This window comes from Phycodurus eques, chromosome 13 (genome assembly GCF_024500275.1).
Source record: "Phycodurus eques isolate BA_2022a chromosome 13, UOR_Pequ_1.1, whole genome shotgun sequence".
NCBI classification, from domain to species: Eukaryota; Metazoa; Chordata; class Actinopteri; order Syngnathiformes; family Syngnathidae; genus Phycodurus; species Phycodurus eques.
In genome coordinates, this window is record NC_084537.1 from 3,305,692 (window position 1) to 3,321,099 (window position 15,408).

At 43.1% G+C, this 15,408-nt stretch overlaps 2 protein-coding genes across 2 annotated transcripts in view; one reads left to right on the plus strand and one right to left on the minus strand.

Annotated features, from left to right (window-relative positions):
• Nucleotides 1-88, plus strand: part of tyw3 (tRNA-yW synthesizing protein 3 homolog (S. cerevisiae)) — a 17,150-nt gene extending 17,062 nt beyond the window's left edge. Inside the window, exon 6 of the mRNA XM_061694826.1 lies at nucleotides 1-88. This exon is cut by the window's left edge and continues 1,883 nt beyond it. The gene's annotated coding sequence lies outside the window, so the exon portion shown is untranslated.
• Nucleotides 89-3,377: 3,289 nt separating this feature from the next.
• Nucleotides 3,378-15,408, minus strand: part of rnf2 (ring finger protein 2) — an 81,689-nt gene continuing 69,658 nt past the window's right edge. Inside the window, exons 9-10 of the transcript XR_009769623.1 lie at nucleotides 4,868-5,004; nucleotides 3,378-4,760 (exon numbers count right to left, since the gene is read on the minus strand). The gene's annotated coding sequence lies outside the window, so the exon portion shown is untranslated. The remainder of the gene's footprint in view (nucleotides 4,761-4,867; nucleotides 5,005-15,408) is intronic.

Genomic DNA, 15,408 nt, shown 5'->3' on the forward strand with positions numbered 1-15,408 from the left:
CCCGGATCAGACTACAAGACAAATTTTCTCTTTCATGATTGCACTGTCAGACTACTGCAATAAAATCTTGTATTCCGATACCACCACATCCCGGGTGTGTGTTTTTTTTTTTTTTTTTTTTTTTAAATCACTGGGCTTCATCGTGTCAATGCAAACACGACCGGATACACCCGTTACCATGGCGACGACAATTATGGATCACGCCGTGTGTGTGCAAGAACAAAATGGGGGGGAAAACGTGTGTTGGTGGTCATCGGTGCTCAGGTGAGGAGTGGACGTTCATTTAAGGCTTGCTTGAGGTGTGTTCCCGTACTTTTAATACGATACGGCTCGCAAGCAGGCAACAAAACGTTATGTACCCAAGTAAGCTACTGCTAGCACGAACGTACACATGCCGCCGTTCTGTCGACTCATGCTCTAAAGTTGTCGGTGAAGTAATTCAATTACAGTAAGTTAGCACCCATTATTTCTGTCATGTAATGTTGGTTTGGCCTGACTTATTACAACACACGATCTGAATAGAGCAGTGATTTCCAACCTTTATGGAGCCAAGGCACATATTTTACAATTGAAAAATCTCACAGCACACCCAACAAACAAAAATGTCACAGAAAGTGGATACATTAATTACCGTATTTACTTCCTGCCATCTAATAGAAGACCTTTCATGTTACTATGTCTCACTGGCATAAATAGAGGAACAAAGATACATTATTTATTGTAAATATAATTTTTGAGCAATTAAGTACACAAGTATATACAGTAAATGAACAGGTCATTTAAATAGACATTCCTTCATCATGTGATAGGATCGGTTATCGTTTTTTGAAACTCGCTGATCGGACTAAAAAATCCTGATCGTGTGAAGCCTAGTTTATTGTACCTTTTGCCATCCAATGGAAGAGCATTTTATATTTCTGCCTGTCACTAAATATCCCTGACATAGAGAGAACAACAAATATATCTTCCAGCCATTTTCTACCGCTTATCCAGGTCGGGTCGCGGGGGCAGTAGCTTTAGCAAGGACGCCCAGACTTCCCTCTCCCCAGCCACTTCATCCAGCTCGAACTCCCATGCACCCTTGAGGACCCTGCCAAGGGTGTAGAGCTGGTCCACTGTTCCACGACCAGGACGAAAACCACACTGCTCCTCCTGAATCTGAGATTCAACTTCCCGTCGGACCCTCCTCTCCAGCACCCCTGAATAGACCTTACTCAGGAGGCTGAGGAGTGTGATCCCCCTGTAGTTGGAACACACCCTCCGGCCCCCCTTCTTAAAAAGGGGGACCACTACCCCACTCTGCCAATCCAGAGACACTGTCCACGCGATGTTGCAGAGGCGTGTCAACCAGAACAGCCCCACAATATCCAGAGCCTTTAGGAACTCCGGGCGAATCTCATCCACCCCCGGGGCCCTGCCACCGAGGAGCTTTTTAACTACCTCGGTGACCTCAAACCCAGAGATCGGAGAGCCCGCCTCAGAGAACCCAGACTCTGCTTCCTCATAGGAAGGCGTGTCGGTGGAATTGAGGAGTTCTTCGAAGTATTCTCCCCACCGACTCACAACGTCCCGAGTCGAGGTCAGCAGCGCCCCATCCCCACTATACACAGTGTTGGTGGTGCTCTGCTTTCCTCTCCTGAGACACCGGATGTTGGACCAGAATTTCCTCGAAGCCGTCCGGAAGTCTTTCTCCATGGCCTCACCGAACTCCTCCCATACCAGAGTTTTTCCTTCATATATATATCTTTGATATATCAAAAAGAATTGGAATTATTGTAATACAATACCAACAATAATAATAATGTCAACATACTTTCACTTTTAACCTAACTGTACAAGACATGATTGATTTTCCTAAGAGTCACTGAAACAAACCGAAAACCATGACCACGAAACAGAGATATGAACCAAACCCTGGATTTTGTGCACTGTTCCACCCCTACTGAGTAAGATTTCTTTTTCTGCAAAGAATAAGAGCCCCATTGGCCTTCTGTGCGTCATTGATGCCACATTAAAATCATAGCCAATAAAGCTAAGTGTATCAGAGATGTGCAGGTGAGTAACTGCACCACACTGTGAGTTGACAAGGTTTAATGCATTTCCTTTTTAACATATTCTTTTGTGGTTCCATAACTCAGTTACACTTCCAGTGTAACTTTGCTTAGCCAGGAACAGCCAGCTATTGTTTTGTCTGTTGTCTCCTGATTAGGTTGCAGCTTGCCTGGGATGTGTGTGAATCTTTTCCTAATGGAAATTTACTGAATCTGAATGAAGGACCTTTCATATAATTAGTTTTTTTGGGTTTCAGCTTCAGAGACTTTGGGGGGGCTTGCAAAGAGCATGAGGACACCCGGCCATCTCCCCTGCGTTCTCTCTTTGTTTATATCATGTAAATAGCTATTTGTATTTTTATTTTATTTTTTAAATAAATACAAGATTGCTTCCTTAATTATTCTACAAATGAGGAATTTTCAACACAGCTGATTTACAAATCCCAATGAAGTTGGGACGTTATGTAAAATTATATTTACAAATCCTTTTCAACCTATTGTCAATTGAACACACAACAGAGACAAGATATTTAATGTTCAAAATGATAAACTTATTTTTTTTGTAAAGATTCACAAATTTAGAATTTGATACCCGCAACACGGTCCCCAAAAGGCTGGGAGAGTGGCATGTTTACCACTGTGTTACATCAGCGTTTAACCATACTCAAATAAGCATTTGGGAACTGAGGACACTAATTGTCCTTTGGAGGTGGAATTGCCATTCTTGCTTGATGTGCAACTTCAACTCCACTCTGCCATAAAGTTCCGATTGGTGGAGGGCTGCAGTAATGGTTGACTTTCTTTCTCCCATCTCCCGACTGCATCTCTGGAGCTCAGCCACAGTGATCTTTGGGTTCTTCTTTACCTCTCTCACCAAGGCTCTCCCCCAATTGCTCAGTTGTTAGCTCTCGGAAGGGTTCTGATCATCCCAAACGTCTTCCATTTCAGGATTATGGAGCCACTGTGCTCTTAGGAACCTTAAGTGCAGCAGAATTGTTTTTGTAACCTTGGCTAGATCTGTGCCTTCCCACAATTCTATCTCTGAGCTCTTCAGGCAGTTCCTTTGACTTCTTGATTCTCATTTGCTCTGACATGCACTGTGAGCTGTAAGGTCTTGTACACAGGTGTGTGGTTTTTCTAATCAAATCCAATAAGTATAATCAAACATAGCTGGACTCCAATGAAGATGTAGAATCATTTTAAGGATGATCAGAAGAAATGGACAGCACCCGAGATAAATATATGAGTGTCACAGCAAAGGGTCTGAATACTTATGGCTGTGTGATATTTTTTAATATACCAGCAAAAAATTCAACAAGTAGGTTTTCTTTCTGTCAATATCGGGTGCTGTGTGTACATTAATGAGGAAAAAAATGAACTTGAATGATTTTAACAAATGTCTGCAATATAACAAAGAGTGAAAAATTTAAGGGGTCGGAAAACTTTCCGTACCCAATGTATATAAAACACTGCCAAACGCGCACATTAGCTTCAGTGCCCGGCAGACTTCGGAATGCTTTTCAAAGGCAGTTAATTAGGCGAAAACAAATCTGCGGTCTCTACACATAACTCCAAAAATGGACTGGACAAAATTATTGGCACTCTCAATTGACCAGACATTATTGGCCAAATACAGTAAGTACCTAAAGATGTAAACAAGTACACCATTCTCAAGTACACTTCTCTAAAGACTCCTAACTATAGATAGAAAGAAAGAAAGAAAGAAAAGACAGTTTTCCGACTGTGGGAGGGTCCATGAAGTGTCCGTGTACGTAAACGTGAGAGAGTGGCGGTAAGATGTTGGGTTTGGGGGAAACAGACAGGACTGCACTTAATGTTGTTTTAAAAGCATGTTTTCAGCCAAAAGTACAAATTTTATTTGCATCATAGAGTTGTTGGTAGCGTTTCCTGATTCCTTCTCCCAACAACACACACTTGCTGCCACCATCGTAATTTTAATGCGAAGAGCGAGAAAACCTTATTGTTCCCAGTGACAAGTTTATGTAGCTGTTTAACTAGCAAAGCTGTGAGTGATTGACGGGGGCAGAAGTACCTACTTATTTGAACGTCAGCGTTGCAGTGCGTGAAACCAGCTCATGAGCAGTCCAGACTAAGTTGAAAGCGTTCACTTTTCATTGTAAATATTATTTAAGATGAGCATTGTCAGTCCTTTAGTGGGTCTTACCTCCATGCCGATTTCTGACCGCGCACTTCGGTATGAATAATTAACTTGCAATGCATTGCGTGCTTAACACGGCAGTAAAAGTTTATTCTTAATGTGTAAAAATTTTTTTTACAACAATCACACACTTTTTAATAAGGAAATTCAAAATAGTGTGGCGACAGCGTAGCCGTGCATTTCTTTTTAAATTATGGTGGAGGGAGAAAGTGTGTGTGTGCGTGCAGAAATGTGCCAATAGACATGTCACAATTATTAAATAATCATCTAATCACAATTATTTGAGATAATCACAATTATTTCATCATAATTGTTTCCATGTTGAAAATTTCATACGTGAAAAAAACAAAAAGAATGTTATAACCAGTTCCAGGGACATTTGTAATTTACATACACTTGTTGAGAGCTACGTTGACGAGAAGTTTGCCTGTCTTCTCCTTCCTGGCCACGTGTATGATCTTCGCAAAGAACTCAGGGTTCCAGTTTTCAGTTAATTTCCCCGTACACTCATAATGTAACACTTATAAATCCTGAGAAATTTAGAGGCAGGAAAAAGACAAAGATGCAAAAAACGATGTAAGGAACAAACAAGAATATTTTCAGAACTTTGCATGAAATCCAAGACACCTTGCTGTACCTGGGAGAATGACTTTGGTCTCTTGTGGCGAATTTACTCGCCTGCCCTGGCCTTTTTCATGCAGACATTGTAAAGGCGCTCCCTGAAGAATTCTCTGTTGGTGGTGTATGACTCCTTCCTGGGGTCAACCGGGCCTCCTAAGTAGAGAAAATAATCAAAAAGGAACATACACATGTAACGGACACGCCACTAAAGATGACACCCAGCAACCCTCAGTCTCGTGCTGTTCCGCATACCTGCCACGGCTGCCCGCTGAGTCAGTCGGCATAGACAAGACATTAAGGAAAACTTTGTCTATCAAAGAAGAAGCACGAGGAGGCTTAACTTCACGCATGGACGCTAAATGAATTACCAGCCAGTCCCAAGAAGCATCAAAGCTGAGACACAGACATTTGGTTTCTCACCCGGACGCTAAATTAATTAACTTTCACCCTCAGCCAGCCTGAAGAGTCTCACCAAAAAAACTTGTTTCCCGCTGTTTTCAGTGACATTTGTTCCTCCTGTCTGGGACAATGGATGGAGCACTAGTGACACCCACAGTTAGTGGAAAGCTACTGCAACCCCGGATTAATTAATCATAATCTTCACTGGACTTGAATGTCATATAATATTTTCAGAACTTTGCATGAAAGCCACCACCAGCGATAGCGCCACTAGTGATTGTATTTCTGCAAATTTGAATATCTGATGTCAAATCTGTTTGTCAACTGAAGCGGATGAAATGTTTCAACCCACATAAGATAAATGCCACATTGCAATTATTACAGTGTTCTCAACAACCACATAAAATTGAAACATTTGTTACAGGGATTAAAGAGCATGTACACGTGACACTGCAAGGCTGGAAAATGGTCTCGTTATCTTAAATCCAATAATTAATATTTTATCCCACTGGTTTTAAACCACAAAATAATCCTAGGATGGGAAAGTAACATTAAGAGGATGTCCACCTCCCGGAGGGGGTCGACTACCCCCTTTGCGGATGGCCATAAAGGCCCCCCCTTTGTTGGCGGGGTCTTGTTCGACTAACTTGCCAAAGACTGGCTCAGCCAGGACGCCCCACCTCGCACCACGAGGTGACAAGTACACACCGGACCCTTCCCCGCCGCAGAGCATCCTGCCAGCGCTCCGAGCTGCCCTTTATGGGTGCCTGGGCAAACTCCATGGGGAAGGAAGCGGGCAGCACACATCCGATCCGAATGTCTTGCGAACAGCGATATACGGGCTCCTGCCGTCCTGCCTGGGACATTTTTGTTTTTCTTGCGCTTCTTTTTCAGAATCATCTTTATTTGGAAAGTATGTCCAAAAAACACAAGACGTGTCTCCGGTAATTGGAGCCGCTCTAGCACGACAACAGACAGTCAATTGACAGGGAACACTTTTGAGACATAAAGACATTGAGAAAAACAGTCATTGAGCAATAAAAGGTTGCCAGTAATCTGGTAATGCCGGTACAATTTTTTTTCTTCTTTTTTTTACAATTGTGCAAAAAGATGCAGTGTCCTCTAGCACTTAGAGCATTTCGAATGACTAATATTGCAACAGTCCGGTGCAATGACCATTGTGCAAAGGGCGCCAAGACTTCAAGCGAGTAGTACGATAGCCTGGGACAATGTTGATTCTGTTGCAATGTTGCAGATACTCCTCAGTCAGTGTGCAAATGGAGCATATGCTACTCTGGCATGAGTGGCCAGTATTGGTCAACAACAGATATGCAAATTGTGCAGCGTGGTGAGACTACTACAGTGAGTGCACAAGTAATATATAATTGGCCCGACAGAAATGTGACGACAATATCAAGACAAAAAGACAAAATTGCCAGCATGTTGCAATGGAATTGTGTGCGGAGTGAACTCCGTCTGGATAGCCAGCCGAACGTCATAACGAGCCTCCTCGGACGAAGACGAAGGTAACTTGTTTGCACCTCGCCTTAGCTACATTTAGCGAGGAAACAGGCTCCTTCAATCCTTGTTACATAAAAACAGAATTTAGTCCCACTAGTTCATGTAACGTTCAATTTAACGTCTGTTGCCAGTACTGATTTGAATTTTGAATTCCGTCCATCTTGCAGGAATTCAACACCCACGAGTCGAACGTCTTTTACGATTGCAAAAAAGAAAAGTAATGTTATTTTTACCCTTGCAAAACATGTCATCAATAAAAAGTATTCTCTAGTAATGGGATGTATTTTTGTTCAACTTACAGGTTATGCATCCAGTAGACGTTCGTAGACGTAGTTGTAGTTCCAGTACGCAGTGCAAACAAAAAAGGTAATTACAAGCTTTTTTTTTCTCCACGTCAGCAATTTCAACAATGTATTTTTATAGTAATAGTTATATTTCTAAACTGCACAGGCTGTGCTTCGAGCAGAAGTAGGGACTAGTTTCAAAGAGAATGACAACCACACCAGAGCCCATTCACTGCCACCGAAGAATAAAATCCATATGTGGATCAAACTGCTAGATTTTATGTGCAAGGTAATAAAAACCTGGACTATTGAGCAAACGAGAATTCGGAGGAAAAAAGTGTGGGAGCCCAATTTGTTTATGCATTTTTGTCTAATGTAAATTCTGTACATAGTTATACTTGTAAATAAATTATTTTTCTGTCAAAAGTACTTTCTCAGTGTTGTTTTATGTTCAGATGTTTGAGATTTTCACTAAAGAAAAAAAAAATATTGGTGTCAAAGTCATTGTTCTGCTTGATGGGTCTGTTTTCACAAAAAGGCTCACTTCATCATCACCTGCCCTATACAGTCCCAACAGTGAAGCATGATGGTGGCAGCATCGTGCTGTGGGGGTGTTTTTCAGCTGCAGGAACCGAATGACTGGTTGCAATCAAAGGAAAGATGAGTACAGGGATATCCTGGACGAAAACCTTCTCCAGAGTGCTCAGGACCTCAGACTGAGCCGAAGGTTCACCTTCCAACAAGACAATGACCCAAGCACACAGCTAAAATAACGGAGTGGCTTCAGAACAACTCCGTGACTGTTCTTGAACGGCCCAGCCAGAGCCCGGATTTAAACCCAATTGAGCATCTCTGCAGAGACCTTGAAAATGGCTGTCCCCCAATGTTCACTATCAACCTGATAGAACTGGAGAGGATCTGCAAGGAGGAATGGCAGAGAATCCCCAAATCCAGGTGGAGAAAAACTTGTTGCATCATTCCCAAAAAGATTAATGGCTGCATTAGCTCAAAAGGGCGCTTCTACTAAATACTGAGCAAAGGGTTTGAATAGTTATGGCTGTGTGATTTCTTTTTTAATAAATCTGCAAAAATGTCAACAATTCCGTTTTTTTTCTGTCAGTATGGGGTGCTGTTTGTACATTAATTAGGAAAAAATCAACTAAAATGATTTTGGCAAATGGCTGCAATATAACAAAGTGAACAATTTAAGATGGTCTGAATACCTTCCATACTCACTGTAACTAGCAGCAAAACAAATTTGACAATAATGGTGATAGAAATTACTGGCTGCATGCTTACACAACACTGGTTTGATACATCCCATTACATATCACACCCATATATCCTTATAAACATAATTGCAGTACACTTAGTCGCACCGACACAACAAACGCACAATAGAAGTTGTGAAGAAGTTGAAGAAGAAGTACAATAGAAGAAGTTGGGAAGTTCACTCCGGGCGCAGTCTCTGCACCCCGGAACCTTCAGTAATTCAGAGCGTTGTTTGTGTACGTGTGTGCCACTCGATGCAGGTAAAACTGACACATTCAATATGGCGGATGTACTGACATATCCCTAACAAAAGCCAACATGTTCCCGGACCGTGACTTTTCTTTGTTCTCTTTTCTTAACCTCTAAAATATCTTTTGCTATCTCAACTGTCTCTTTGTTCTCTTTTCCTAACCTTTAACAGTGGTTCATGTTATGTATGTTAGAAAGTTTGTGTTAACATTATAACAATCTTGGGAGAGACTTGGAGACCGCGACATGCTCTGACAGCGCGTGAGACAGCGAGATTTCTCAAATGAAATTACGATCGGATGAACAGCCCCAAGACTTAATTTTCTCCTCATCCACTATTTTTTCCCCCCTTTTTACAGGGCTGATTATTATTCATTACTTTTTTCCAATCCCTGCTGACACCAAGTGGACCCACTCGATTTCACCGACGGATCTTTCGATCGGTTCGTCATGCAAGCTAACGGATCCCACCATGAACCGCAGCAACCCGCTGAAAAGATGGAAGGCTAACTCATCCAGTAGCACTGAAGATTTACAACTCTGCTCTCCCAACGCCAACATTCAAGTCCTCTCCTCCATTGACAATAACCTATCACTTCTCGATCTATGACACCAGGAGATTAAGTAGCTCAAAACCATCTTGGAGTTCACGCACCAACAAGTCAGAGAGCTAAAAGAAGATGATGCCGAACTTCAGTCAGCTATGAAAGCGATGACAATGGAGGTAGAAGTTCTCAAGGAAGAAAACAGAAAAATCAAAGAAGCACTGCAGGATTTACAGTCAAGAAGCATCCGGGATAACCTCATCTTTTCAGGCATTTCCGAGAGTACACCTGATAATCCAGAGTCTCAAGTAAAAATCGTCATGTAGACAGCGCAGAAAATCCTGAAGGAGACACTCGCTAACATCACCTTCCACCGAGTACACAGGATAGGAGGACCGCGAGCATGGAGTCATCACTGTCCAATTGTCGCCAAATTCGAACATTTCCAGCAGAAAGTCTTTGTGAAGTCAAAAGGATGGGAGGTGAAGGGTACAAAGTTTGGGATGAATGACCAGTTTCCACGTGAAATCAACGAGCGACGCAAAGTAATGAAGAATTACTGGCAACAAATAAAACGCGCCTCATGGGTTGTGGACAAGCTACTGTATGCATAGACGGTTGACTGTTTTGCAATTTCAAAGTCACCTCTTAGCTATTCTAATAGATGAGTATTACTTTCAAGTTTGCTCGAGTATTTGGTATATAGTGTAGAAAAACCGTGTTGTAATTTGTTTAGGGGGAAAAAAAGGGAATTGCGCACTTCCTATTGCACACTCCACTCACTGAAATGGGACATTCCCCTTGTTTTCTTTTTACTTATCTTTCTGTATGGTACTTCCTTTTACCTTCTTTATAGCACCCCCCGCTCCCTCACTTACCGAATGCTCACTCCCCCTTCCCTGACCCCACCGTACGCATATGTACTCGCATGCTACTTGTGCTTGTATGTTTAACTCGTGATACAGTAAATTCCATTGTCTTCCGTTTGCCGAACTCTTATACGACACGTTCAATACCTCAATACATAATACCTCCGAGCACAACTTTATATTACCAGCTACACAGTAAGAAAGTTCCCATTCGATACACATTTCTGAGAGTTATCCATCTTTCCCACACATATATAGAACATTTGTCTCATGGAATGTAAATGGCATTCATTCACTGGCTGCACGCTTACACTCTTAAATTGTGGATTATATCACAAAATTAAAAACGGATCTCTTCTTCATACAAGAAACCCATTCGTCAAAATCTGAAGAAAATTACCTATCCGATTAAAATTTCAGTCAAACCTTTTCAGCTAGCTATAACAGCAGACGAGGCGTTTCAATATTAATTCATAATAGACTACTTTTTACACTAAATAGGACAATAATTGATCCAAAAGGCCAATACATAATTGTTCATTCAACTATATTGAACAAATTATACACATTCGCGAATGTATACGCCCCTAATATTGATGATCCAACTTTTATTCACACATTTTTCACATCTGACCAATTGGTTAGCTGCAGCAGTGAGGTCGGCTATCCGAGCCGCCGCATCATCACGTCAAGGAGGCGGGCTTCAGCCAAGTTTAAACGTGCAGTGGTTTCTGTCAATAGTGCAGTTAACTGGACTTGTTTATGCTGCTCAGCTTCCAGTCTGCGCTTCACCCGAGCATCCTCTAGGTCGCTCCATATCAGCACCGTGCAACCAAGCGTTCGAGCGTGATTTTTATCTTTTAAGGTTTTGTGCTTGGCGTCACTCATAAGTTGTGCGATGTTGTCATTGACGACTTCAAGGACTTCATCTTTGACAGACTCTGCATAGCCCTGGACAAGATCCCTAGTTAACTTACTGACGAGCTCTTCCAGTGTGTCAATATTGTCGTATTGACTGGGACTTTCTGAAAATCCCGCCATGATTCCACTGCGTGTGCAGTAGCTGTACGTGATACGCAAATTAATTGTTTGTAATGTAAGCTCGTGTCCACCACTATGTAGTGTATATTGGTTTGGATAAAAACTTAATTTATTTAGGAGAAAAGAATAAGACGGAAGCGACATCTAAATTACTTCCGGTTGAACGTGATTTTAAGTTTAAACATTGAAATCAAACTATTCTCATAAATGGGCACCTTTTTAGGTGGGCGTCCCTTTTTAGATGTGTAAAACTGTCAGAGTGACAGAAAACCTCTATGTCTCGTAATCTTAAGATTGCTACAAGAATTAGATAAGAGTTCTCGATAACCAGAGGTCTTTTGTCGAATCCACACAAATGATACAGGTAGTGGATTTTATAGAAAATTTAATGAAAGCTAACAGTTACAGGGGAACAATGCAGAGAAAAGCAAATCAAAGGACAGGCATTGGTAAAGGAGGCTGAATTTGTGATGTGAGTGTGGAATGAGCATGCGTGGTGACAATGCATAGAGCTGGGGGTTCCTGTTACCCTTAATTTAAACCCAGATTTGCAGCAATCTTTACTTTTTACTAGACGGCACGTTAGACTTACGTTGTATGGAGCACAATTTAGGCAGGTTGGTTGATCTCCCGAATGTCTGACCGGTCCGGTGCGTACGTGGAACAGGTGGATTTTAAGTAAAAAGGAGGAAGGAATAAAAATAAATAAAAAGCATGAAAAAGAGATCCAATTGCAGGGCAGCCGAAGGAGCAGACGTGCCACGCCCTTTCCCTTCCCAATGGAGATTCGTCCGTGAGCTGCCCAAGCACCCGCACGGGTAGCTCGGGGCGCTGGCAGTGTCCTGCGGCTGGGGAAGGTCTGATGTGTCCTCGCCACCTTGTGGTGAGAGGTGGGGCTTCCTGGCTGAGCCAGTCTTCGGCAAGGTGGTCAAGCAAGCGAGAGTCCGCACCAAAGGGGGGGTGGTCACCACCCCCCTTGCCGGGGGCCAAAACAGAGATAGAACCGCCTTTTAATGTGACGTTTCCATCCTCAGATTATTTTGTGATTTAAAACCAGTGGGATAAAAGATTAATTATTGGATCTAAGATAACGAAACCACTTTCCATCTTCGGATTGTCATGCACACCGTTTAATCCATGCAAGGATTGTTTAACCTTATGTAGTGGCTTACTACAAACTTACTGTTTGTTTGTATAACATTTCTGTGTTCGTTTTGAGATAAACACTAGCATATTCGCAACCAGTTCAGGGTGTACCCCGCCTCCTGCCCGATGACAGCTGGGATAGGCTCCGGCACGCCCGCGACCCTAGTGAGGAAAAGCGGCTCAGAAAATGGATGGATGGATGGATGGACAAGCATATTCGGTTGGCAAACAAATTTAACCAGCAGACATTCAAATTTGGAGAAATACAATCACTGGATCATTGGTGTGGTGGTAGGCACTGCGAGCATTCAAGCAATGTTCTTAAAAATGTCACACAACATTCAAATTCGGTGACACTGGTCCCAAGTGCTGTCCGTTGGCAGTGACCCTCCACCACCAGTGGGTGTCGCTGGGCTCCATCAATTGTCTCAGAGGTCTTGAGTTGCATTTCAAAGGGCAAAGTCTTTTGAACTTCTAGCTTGGCATGTGGGACCAGCGGATTTTCAAGCTTTTTAGGTCAGTATCTTGAGCCCTGCACACACCAGGGGTCTTCTGATGGTTTCTGGGGTAACTGTTAATTAATTTAAAGTCCAGGTGAGAAGTCAGGATTCCTGGTCTCTGCTTTTGATGAGCTCTTTCAGATTGGGTGGCAATTCATTTAGCGTCCGTGTGAGACAAACCAGGCATCCCCGTGACAGTCTGTCTCGACGGTGGAGCGGAGACGCCCTGTCTGAGATTGGGGGTCATTGTGCCATCTGGTGAGAGCATGTCTGTTACATTAGGAACCAACTTCATCCATCCATCCATCCATCCATTTTCTACCGCTTATCCGGGTCGGGTCGCGGGGGCAGTAGCTTGAGCAGGGACGCCCAGACTTCCCTCTCCCCAGCCACTTCATCCAGCTCTTCCGGGGGGGTCCCGAGGCGTTCCCAGGACAGCCGAAGGACGTAGTCTCTCCAGCGTGTCCTGGGTCGTCCCCGGGGTCTCCTCCCGGTGGGACGCTCGGGCTCCTTCCCTGCCAGAGAGGTGACATTCCACATCCCTAGAGCCAGCTTCTGTAGCCGGGGATCGGATCGCCAAGGTCCCCTCCTTCGGCCACCGCCCAGCTCACACTGCACCGGACCCCTATGGCCCCTCCCACAGGTGGTGAGCCCATGGGAAGGGGGACCCACGTTACCCTTTCGGGCTGTGCCCGGCCGGGCCCCATGGGTGCAGGCCCGGCCACCAGGCGCTCGCCTTCGAGCCCCACCACCAGGCCTGGCTCCAGTGGGGGGCCCCGGTGACCCGCGTCCGGGCAAGGGAAAACGAAGTCCATTGGTTGTCGTCATCATTAGGGGTCTTTGAGCCGTGCTTTGTCTGGTCCCTCACCTAGGACCTGTTTGTCATGGGTGACCCTGCCAGGGGCATAAAGCCCCAGACAATTTAGCTCCTAGGATCACTGGGACACACAAACCCCTCCACCACGACAAGGTGACGGCTCAAGGAGGGGTTGACTGGGATCATTGAAAACAAATAGTCAATTTGTGGTAACATTTTAATTTTTACAGGAGCTATACGCCATAAAGGTGAGATAGGTAGGCTGTTCCAACATTTTAAATCACATTTTTGTTTCCTGTAGAGGTACGTGATTTAAATAATTGAACTCTGTCAATTTTGCTGAGATACTAATGCCTAGATAGTTGATGGATAGTTTCCATGAGTTATAGGGAGCATTATTGATTTTGACCTATTGATAGAATATTCTGATAATTAAAAACTGTTTGACGTGCTGCCTTGGGTTCTTGTAAATAAAGGATATCATCTGCATAAATATTGATTTTGTGTTCTGACACAGGAGTACAGATACCTTTAATATTAGTGTTCTGCCGTATTGCTATTGCCAGTGGTTCGATAAATAGTGTGAATAGCAGTGGCAAGAGTGGGCATCCTTGTCTAGTTCCTCTTTCTAAATTGAAACTTTGTGATGTGATGACAATTGCTTTGGGTGAGTTGTATAACGTTGCGATCCAGGGAATATTTGAGTTACCGAAGCAAAATTTGTGAAATACATCAAAAAGAAAAGACCAGTTAACTTTGTCAAAAGCTTTTTTTGCATCTAGTGACAAGACAATTGTTTTTAGATTATTACATTGATACATACTTATTAGTTTTATCAGTCGCCTGACATTGTTGATGGAGCTCCGTCCTTTAATGAAACAAACCTGTTTGGTCAGAACGTATTCTGAGGAGAATTTTTCTAGTCTGTTGTCTAAAGCCTTAGAAATTATTTTGATGTCCATATTAATTAGTGACAGCGGTCTGTAATTAGCTGGATGAGTGGGGGTTTTCCCTGGTTTCAGTAGTAAATAGGCCTTTTATATTTTATCTCTATCACCATTCTGAAAAATAGTGGTTCTAGTATACACCAGAAATTTTTATAGAAATCTGTGGAAAACCCATCATTGGCTGAAGCGCTACCTGTTGACATATGATTTAAGGCCTTATGTAACTCTGCGAGGGTTAATGGGGCATCTAAAAACTATTACTTTCGGAAGTTAATTGTGGGATGTTTAGGTGATTGAAAAAAGCTTCAATATCGTTTTTATTCGCATTATTATGGGATGAATATAAGATACTGTAGTAGTTGTAAAATATATCAATATCCGTGGTAATAGAATAAATTAGCCATTTGTATCTTGTATCGTTGTAATCAGTGTATTTTCTTTGGTACCTTGAAGTTGGTTTGCGAGAAATTTTCCTGATTTATTATTGTGCTCGAAATTAGTGTATTATAGCTGTTGTCGTCGGAACTCTGTTCTTGGTAATATGCAATCAAGTTGTCGTTTAGCATAATAAAGTTGGTTCCTCCTGGTGGTGGGGCTCGAAGGCTAGCGCCTGGTGGCCGGGCCAGGCACAGTCCATAAGGGTAACGTGGGTACCTCCAAATCTGAGACCATGGTCCTCAGTCGGAAAAGGGTGGCATGCCCTATCCGGGTCGGGGATGAGATCCTGCCCCAAATGGAGGAGTTCAAGTATCTTGGGGTCTTGTTCACGAGTGAGGGAAGAATGGAACGGGAGATCGACAGACGGATCGGTGCAGCGTCTGCAGTGATGCGGACTTTGTGTCGCTCCGTTGTGGTAAAGAAGGAGCTAAGCCGAAAAGCGAAGCTCTCAATTTACCGGTCGATCTTCGTTCCTACCCTCACCTATGGTCATGAGCTGTGGGTCGTGACCGAAAGAACGAGATCCCGG